The sequence below is a fragment of the Arachis ipaensis genome, chromosome B05, assembly GCF_000816755.2.
Source record: "Arachis ipaensis cultivar K30076 chromosome B05, Araip1.1, whole genome shotgun sequence".
NCBI lineage: Eukaryota > Viridiplantae > Streptophyta > Magnoliopsida > Fabales > Fabaceae > Arachis > Arachis ipaensis.
Window position 1 is genome coordinate 103,414,901 of NC_029789.2, and position 9,546 is coordinate 103,424,446.

Below are 9,546 nucleotides of genomic sequence, written 5' to 3' on the forward strand. Positions count from 1 at the left end.
AAGCACAATTTAGGTGAGATTTACAAAACTATGCTATTTCCATGAATAAACGTGGAAAAAGTTAATAAAATCCACCAAATTCAATACAGGATAAACTATAAAATTGTGGTTTATCAATCTTTCCACACTTAAACATTAGCATGTCCTCATGCTAAACTCAAGAAAGATACAAGAAGGGGTATTAACATTCATTCAAAGTAAACTACCTATATGAAATCTATCTACATCCATGAAACTACTTGGTAAAAAAATTAATTTTCAAGAATACATATATGAACGTAAGGGCTAAATAAATCACAACTAAGTCAAATCCAACAATTGATTAGAGTTCTTAGAAAAGGATTTACAAACTTGCAAGATAAGAGATAATAACAAGTGAAAATATAGAGTTGAGCAATCGAACCCTTCACTGGATGTTTATACGCTCTAATTGCTCAAGTGTTTAAGGTTGATTCACTCAATTCTCCTCTAATGATGCTTTCTAAGATTTTTTTTACATCTAACAATCAACAATTACTCAATGCATAAATACAATTATCATGAGGACTTTTCACAAGGTTGTAATGGGGCTAGGGTCAAGGTAAGATTGTATTTAGTCAAGTGGACTAGAATTTGAATATTTGATTAACTTAAACATTCCACCTAACCTATGACAACCTATTTAACTCTAATGCAAAACTAGCTACCCATTATTTACTTTTTCACACACTCATGCATTTCCTTTTTAATCACAACACATGCATTGTTATTACTTCTTTACTTTGGGGGATTTTGTCTCCTTTTTATTGCTTTCTTTTCTCTTTTTTTTTCTTTTTCTTCTTTTTATTTATATATATACAAAGGACTAATGTATATGGTTTAATTATTGAATTCATGAATATGTACCCAATTTCCAAAATTTTCAATGAAAACCCAAAATACACTTTTACCTCAACCAATGTTCCCAAACTTTCCCACACTTGAATGATACACACTCTCACTAGTCTAAGCTAATCAAAGATCCAATGAAGGACATTTATTATTTTTCACTTAGGGTTAATGATGTACTAAAATTAAGAACAAAAGGAAATTAAAATAGGCTCAAAGTTGGCTAACAATAAAAGACAAAAGGTAGGCTATTTGGGTAAGTGAGATCAAATCAAATAAAGGCCTCAATCATATAAATGTATTCATACATAAAATAATGCACATAAAGAATCAAACAAATCAAATATTACAATCACAGAAAGAGAATAACACACACAAGAATGAAAATAGAGGTTATATAATGCAACCACACATTAAGGGTCAAAACTTACAAGGTTGTGTGTTCTAGCTCCAAAACAATGTTCCACAATAAATTTCAGGCAAGTTTCAATGAAAAGTTTTCACTCAAATCAATTTTAGAATGCCCTATAGATAAATTTCTTGGAAAATTTTATTATTTTGACTAAGCTTATTATATATATTCAAACCAAAAAAATGCAACTAAAAATTCTAAAAGACATGGTAATAACAAAAAAATTAAAATGTGAAAGTGTTGGGATTAGAATTTTTCACCCCAGATTGGCCAATTGGTCGGACGACTTCCCGACACATAAAAGTTTACACCATCCTCGGTGCTTTCAAAGATGAGCAAGGGGGTACAGTGACTTCACAAATTACCACCTTCAGCTGGTGGATTAACCGGCTACTGCATGTTTTTTCTTCTACTTCCTTTTTTGCTTATGGTGGGTCACCCTGAAAGATAGAAAACAGGATAGTAAGATGAGTAAATGCAAAAGTAAAGAAGCATAGATTGTTGGAATGAGGTAGTAATCACTAAAATAAAATGAGTTGATCAGTTTGTGATGTGAATGAAAACAAGTGTGTGAATTCTAAGTTTGCACGCAGTTTAGAACACACATACTAGCTTAGAAAGCTATGTTACAATTACACAAAAGAAGTATGCACTTCACTTATTTTAGTGTGCTTGAGATACTTTGAAGGAAATTTGTAGGTTAAGATAAACGAACAAGTAATAAAGAAGCATGAAAGCACTTAAGCAATAATTAAAAAATTATGAAATGGATAATGAATGGAAATTGGTTGATGTGCAAGAGAATTCAATGAACCAAGTGAAGTATGGAACTCACACATCAATCAATGACACACATTGAAGTTTGTTTGCATCACCTAATTGACATGAAGTAGAAAACATGGTTGCTATGCAACTTAGAAAAAGAGATATATAAGGTGAAAATCAATCACATAGCAAGCACGGTCTATATACCTTGAGAATTTCAAAAAGATGTCCCTAGGTGAACTTACAATCCAATTTCACAATTCCACAATTTCGATGTATCAACTTGGTGATATAACTAAAAATCAACATAAGCAAGTATCACCTAACAACAGATGCATCAATTAGAAGCAATTGCCAAATGATAGATAATGAAATCAAATCACATGGTGGCCAAAACATGAAATTCAAAAGATTTAGAACGCTTTGAAGGCAATATCATAAGTACTTAGTATGCACAAATATTCAACATTTAAAACTCAATACCAAGCAAGAAATTGTAACCTCCATAAAGGAATCCAACAATGAATAATTCAGCAGCAAGAAATAGTAAATCAGATTAATAATCCAACACTTATCGCCAAAATATAACCTATACTATAATCTAATCTACTAAAATAGAAAATTAAACTAACCAACTAACAAATGGAGATGGTGGTAAATGGTGAATGGTGGTGGAGGATGGTGGTTGAAGGAGAGAAAGAAGAGAGAAGAAGAGAAAAGAAGAAAAAAATGAAGAGAAGAGAATAAAAGAAGAGTATGTGAAGCAGGGGTCACGTGTACGTGAAAAGTCATGCATATGCGTGAATTGGGAAAATGGGAGGTAGCGCGTACACAGAAGGTTACACGTACGCATGATATGCAACTGTGCCAAATGCACAGAGTGGCATAGTGTTGGCACAACACGCTGAACTCTCTGTTCAGGTGTCCTGCATACGCGGAGGGCTACGTGTACGCGCAAGTCCCCCTTCCCCCCTCCCTTTTTTACATGGAAGCATAAATTTGGAAAATATAACCTAAAATAAGAAAAATAACTAAGAGCCAAACAAAAGTAACAAAATTAGAAAATCAAAGCAAACTCCAAATTAACAAGATTTCTAACTTCTAGAACTATTTCAACTATTCACACATATACTTCAAAATAAAAATCCACCAAAACAAGCTAACAACTAAGAAATATTTACAAGAGTGCTAAAAAGAAGTGAAGTACCTAACAATGGAAACTCAATTTATTCATCAACTATATACAAAAGAGAAAATGGAAAGAGTTTACCGTGGTGGAGTGTCTCCCACCTAACACTTTTAGTTAAAGTCCTTAAGTTGGATATTTGGGAAGCTCCTTGTCATGGTGGCTTATGCTTGTATTCATCTTTGAACTTCCAACAATGCTTGAATCTCTAAAATGCTCCAAGATTACTAATTGATTTCATCAAGCCTTGATGAAGTTTTACACAAGCTATGAGCTCCCAAAGTTGATCTTCATATATTTCGGGGTCCCAAATCTTATTTCTAAACCCTTATTCAAGTTGATCATTACAATTCCAATCGGGTGGCAAGTAGTTCGAATTCTCATAAAAACATCCAAACATCCTCTTATACCCAAGCAATTGAGCTCTACACCAATTCTTGCATGTCAATATTGATGATCCAACCACAATAAACTGAGGCTTGTGTTTCCAACCACTAACCATCTCCCTTTTCCTCTTAAATCCACAAAGAGATCTAAGTTGACTATCCGTCTCAAGCAAACCATATTCAAACGGAATAAGAAATCTAAGAGATATGAATTTTACCCACTTGAATGAATGAATGGATGGTGGTCTTTAAATCCAACCTCTTCCTCACCAATTTCTTCAAACTCTTTCTTATCACTCAAGTCATATGCCAGAGGTTGAGTAAAGTCTACATCAACATCTAATTCCAATTCAATGGGAGAAATTCAATAGACTCAATGAAATCAAGCGTTGATGCAAAGTCGTCATCACTAATGGAACTTGTTGTTTTCTCCCATTCTTCCATTTTTTCACTCACAATGTGCCTTGGAGGTAATGTACTATCCTCCTCAACATCAATTTCAGACTCTATGGAAGAAAGCTCTACAATTTTAGATTTTTCTTTGCATTCAACATCTCCCAAGTCTTTAACCACTTCTTCTTCTTCTTCTTCAATGATGTTGGCTTCCTCCACTTATTCTAATACAAAAGGCCACTTATCATCCTCTACTTGAGTTTCCAGCCTCTCCTTCATACTACGCTCTTCAATTGATTCTTCACATTTAGCAATGGGAGTACTTTGAGTGCTTAAGTGTTGGGAGACAAAGTTGGTTACTACCTTGGTCAAGGTATTCATGAATTCTACTTGCTTCCTTTGAGCTTCACATTGCTCTTGAAAGTGAAATGAGAGTGTCATTCATTAGTCTTTGAAGTGGAAAGGAGAGTTCATTGTTTGGGAGAAAGGGTTTATAACTAGAAGGTGGTTCATATTGGTGGGAGTATTGAGGTGGCATATATGAAATTCGTGACTCTTGGGAGTATTGTTGTTAGAATGCAGGTGGTTCAACGGGTATTTGTTCATAGTGGTTACAAGGGTATGGTACATGAGGTGGGTAGTTTGGTAGATATGGGTTGTAGGAAGGTGTTTGGTAAGATGGGACTTGTGAGTTGGTGGAGAATAATGTTGAGAAATTGGTTCATAATTGTGTGCATTATGGTGTGGATTGTAACCATAAGAGATCAGAGGAGGTTGTTATCATGAAGGTTGACAATAAGCTTGTGACTCCTCCCTAACTTGATATCCATTCCCATAATGTGATGCCTCATTGAAGCTCTCATTTTCTACAACATAATTGTAACCAAACTCATAGCCAAAAGGGTGAGAATTCATAATAGAAAGAGGGAATAAAAACAAAAGCTACTAAGAAAACAAGGAAAACAAACTCCTAAAACCAGCAAAAACTATCAAACAATCCAAAAATCAAGCTATTCACAATATCAACATATTAACAAAAACCAATAACAAGCGCACATTTGCAATTCCCAGTCAACAGTGCCAAAAACTTGACAGAGGGAAATCGTCGGTTCAGAATTTTCACAAAAATAATTCCGTTGAAGTATAGATCCAAACCAACAAACAAACAACTTAAGCCAAACCAATAAAAACCGAGAGTATTAGATCTCGGGTCGTCTCTTAAAGGAATTGCAGAAAAGTGTGCATATGATTGGTTATGAGATATTTCTTTTTGGGGTTTTGGAATGATGAACGGAAATATAAATTGCAAGAAAGAAAAGCTAAAAACTAAGATAATATAAATGCTAAAAGGCACTTATGGCAAAGATTAAGAGTCAAGGCTTCCTATCTAGGTCATTGACCACAACATGGTAATTATAAAGGATTAATTTCACTTAGTTATCCTCTAACATTGGAGGGTGAAGTCAAGTGGACATAATTGATCCTAAAACCAACTAAAAATTCTAAATTACCAATCACACTGGACATCAATGACATCAAGGAACCTAAGTCCTCAATCTCAAGCCAAGAGTGCTAAAATCTACTCTAAAATCTAACCAAGCATTTTATCAAGCACTTGGAAGGCATAAAATGAAAGCACGGTAAAATTACAATAATAATAAAATCTAAAACTACCAAATGCAAGATGACAATAATAACAACTCAATTAAACATCAGTAAACATCAAAACATCAAATTACATTAATATAAATCAAAGCAACAAAAGTTCAAAAGCCAAAAGTGACACAAAAGGCAATCAAATGAAGTAAACAAGGAGAAACAAATGAAACTAGATCAAAACAAGAAATAAAACTTAAATCTAAGAGAGATTAACCTAATTGTGCCCTAATTCTAGAGAAAAGAGAGAGCTTCTCTCTCTAGAATATAACCTAAAACATGGCCTTATTCTAAATCTAATTGCTCTCACCTTGTTCTCATTTGAATTTGGCCTCAAATACTTCAGAAATGAGTTGGATTTGGGCTTGAAGGAGTCCAGAAATTGCCAGCCACGTTTTCTTTAAGTGAGTCACGTGCTTCGTGTCATGTGTACGTGGGATGTCACGTGTATGCGTGGCCTGACGAAATCCCAACTCACGCGTATGCGCAAGGCATGCGTACATGTGGCCATGAGTCACTCCAAATTCTGATTTCTTCATGAATTCTCTACTTTTCATGCTTTTGCTTCACTTCTTTAATCTAATCTTTGCCTTCTAAACCTGAAATCACTAAATAAACACATCAAGGCATCGAATAGAATTAAAGTAGATCAAATTTAGCAAATTAAGATCCTAAAAAGCATGTTTTCACTCTTAAGGACAATTTAGGAGAGATTCACAAAACTATGCTATTTCAATGAATAAATATGGGAAATTTTGATAAAAATCCATCAAATTCAATACAAGATAAACTATAAAATTGTGGTTTATCAGTTCCGCTTGTGTGTCAAGGTCTGGGTTTTATCCTACTTGCGTAGTGATGTGATATTTGTTTCAGACAAGGTCGGTGGTCTTATCCCGCTTGTTCGTGGTTATGGTGTGGTGTGAGGACAGTGGCGCTATCCTGCTCACGGATTACTCAAATTGAGGATGAAGGATTCCCTCTCTTGCTGTGATAAACAAGTTGATAAAGGATCCCTTCTCTTGTGTTGTTATTATGATTGAGATTTGATGTTGAGCACAATCTTGTGAGGATGGCATTACGTAATGCTCACTTGAGATATGGTGCATGATGCTCAGTGGGGACTAGGGGTGGAAAAAGACCAGGCGGCCTGCTAGGAGCCTGCAGGGTGTTTGGCATAGCCTGACCTGGCTTGATAGAAAATAGACCCAGACTTAGGCTATTTAAAAAGGTTAAGTTCTTTAAAAGGCCAAGCCTAGGCTTTTGAAATAGCCTGTTGGGCCTATTAGGCTGGCTTGGGCCTACAAAGATATATGTAGAGTTTTATTATACTGGTAAAAATGCAATAAGAAGGGTTTAAACTTGGGTCTTTTAAAATATTAAAATACCTTTTTCTACTGAGTTATTTGTCTCTTTAATTATATATTGTATTTTTATTTATTAAATTATATTTTATATTTTATAATTTTGAAAATTAAATTATACCTTAAATTTAGTTATTTATTAAAAAAAAGGCCTATTGACAGGCTTCAGGTCATGCTCAGTACTCATTAAAAAGCCTATACCAGGCTACAGGCCAGGCTTAGGCCAATATACTCTATTATTGGCCTGGCTTGTTAAGAGTAAAGCTTGGCCTGTTTCCACCCCTAGTAGAGACGGCAATATGTAACGCCCACTTGAGAACTAAAGGAGGATTTCCCTTGAGGATGGCGATATGTAACGCTCATGGAGAGGACGAATTTATGAGTGGGGACGGCGATACGTGATGCCCTCTTGAAACAGTAAGTACAGCTCAGTGAGGACAGCGATATGTAACGCTCACTTGAGACTGAAAGAATGAATGATTCCCCATGAGAACGGCGATACGTAACCCTCATGGAGGGAATGTTTTCTGAGATAGAGACGACGATACGTAACACCTATCTCAGGGATGTTGTCAGGTGTGGATGTGGAGAAAGTGGTAGGACACTCATCCCTCGATATATTCCCCCATATTTTTTCTCTGTTTGGGAAGTATGGTGGCGATATATCCCAAGAGTGTGGATGCGTAATAGATAGACGATATCCAGGTTAGCTAATAGATGTGTCGAGTTTTGGCGGTTTAACCGACACGTGATCTCATGGCCAGTAGGACAGGCATGCATCATGTGCATTTGTTTGATATTGTTTGAGTGTGCATATTTGTTTGGTTTGCCTAACTGTATATTTCTGTTTAACTGCTAAATGTAATATATGCTATAATTACTCTCTAGTTGTGTTTGCTTTAGTATGCTTATTGTTTGTGTATGATTTTCACCATTGAGACTTGAGACTTGGGAATGAATAAGATCAGTGGTAGTTCAGAATATGTTTAATTTAACAAATTAACCCCATAAATGATTATTTTTTGTGATTGAAATTACTGAACTGAACACTGGACTGAATAATTAGATATTGGGGGTAATGCTGAGATTATATTGAAAATGATTGAGACTGGAGGCAGTTATGGAGCTGAGACTTAGTGATTTAACCCTGTTGGGATTAGAAAGAACCTTAGGCTTGAACTTTGTGGTGTTTGGAGATTATGATTGCCTAACGGGTTCATGTCATTTTACATAGTCTATATTTAAAACTAGTACTCTACTGAGAACCTTTGGGTTCTCACCTGTTGTGAAAATTATTGATTTTTCAGATAACAGGACGTGACGCATCTCACTGAGAGTGCAGGACTCGTTGGTGAAGCAAAATAGACTTTATTTTTGAAGTTTATTCTATATTTAGTATATTTCTCCACTATTGAACATGCATTTTTATACTTTTCTCTTAGAGGTTTTACATTCCTTCTATTTTACATTCCTTCTATATATGTTAACTGATAGAGTAAATGTTCAAATTAGCTTAAGATACGTAGGATATCAAATCAGTTGCTTCCAAGATTTTTAGCATTGAGTTGGTTTTTTATAGGGCAAAAAATTATCAATTTAAATACCAACTGGTATTTAAATATAGATTAGACTAAAAGACTGAATTGATGCCATTTTAATTATAGACCAAATTAATGTACAAAATGTTTAGAGTGTAAAAACTAACTTGGCGGTGCTAATATCTTTGGATAACTAAATTGAGCTTTTACCTTCATTTCATATCATTTCATATGCAAATTTGTAGTAAATTTTTACAAATTTTGATGATTGATGACATTTTTATGTTGTTATTTCATATTTGAATTTTTAAGTTTGTATTTATTTCTAAAGATCTTAAGACTTTAGTTAATGACATTTTATGTATTTAGAATTTTAGTATTAATCGAGTATTATTCTACTAAATAATAAGTTGTAGATATTTATAAAGTTGTTTATTGAATTATTTTATAAATTAAAATAGATGTTTAAAAATATTAACTTTACAAACTTAATCTAAGAGAGAAAAGATTGGATAATATAAATCAAGCATAACATGTCCATCTCTACAGAATTAAAGAAGGTTAAAAAAATGCCAAAACATACGACATGTTAGAAGTGTCGTGAAAGTTACAGTGAAACATGAGTTGTAAAGTTTGAATGGCAATAAATGTTGGAACCTTAGAGAACTTCAAAGCAAAATTGTAGGAATTATACTGGCTTGTAAAACGTGTTTCGGTTGCAAATTGCACAGAAATCCACCGCCAATCTATAAATTAGTGGTTGTTTTATGCTTGTATATGTGTTCCACGAAATAAAATGAGGCCCATGTTTAAAAGAATATTTGTCTTTTCATGTTTTAACGAGTACTAGTAAGTTTGAATAAAATATATGATAATATTAATTATATGAGTGAATAATTATAAGGCTAATTGAGATTTATATTTAATTATTTATAAATATTTTTTAAAAAAATTAACATTTTTTTAATTAATACGATAA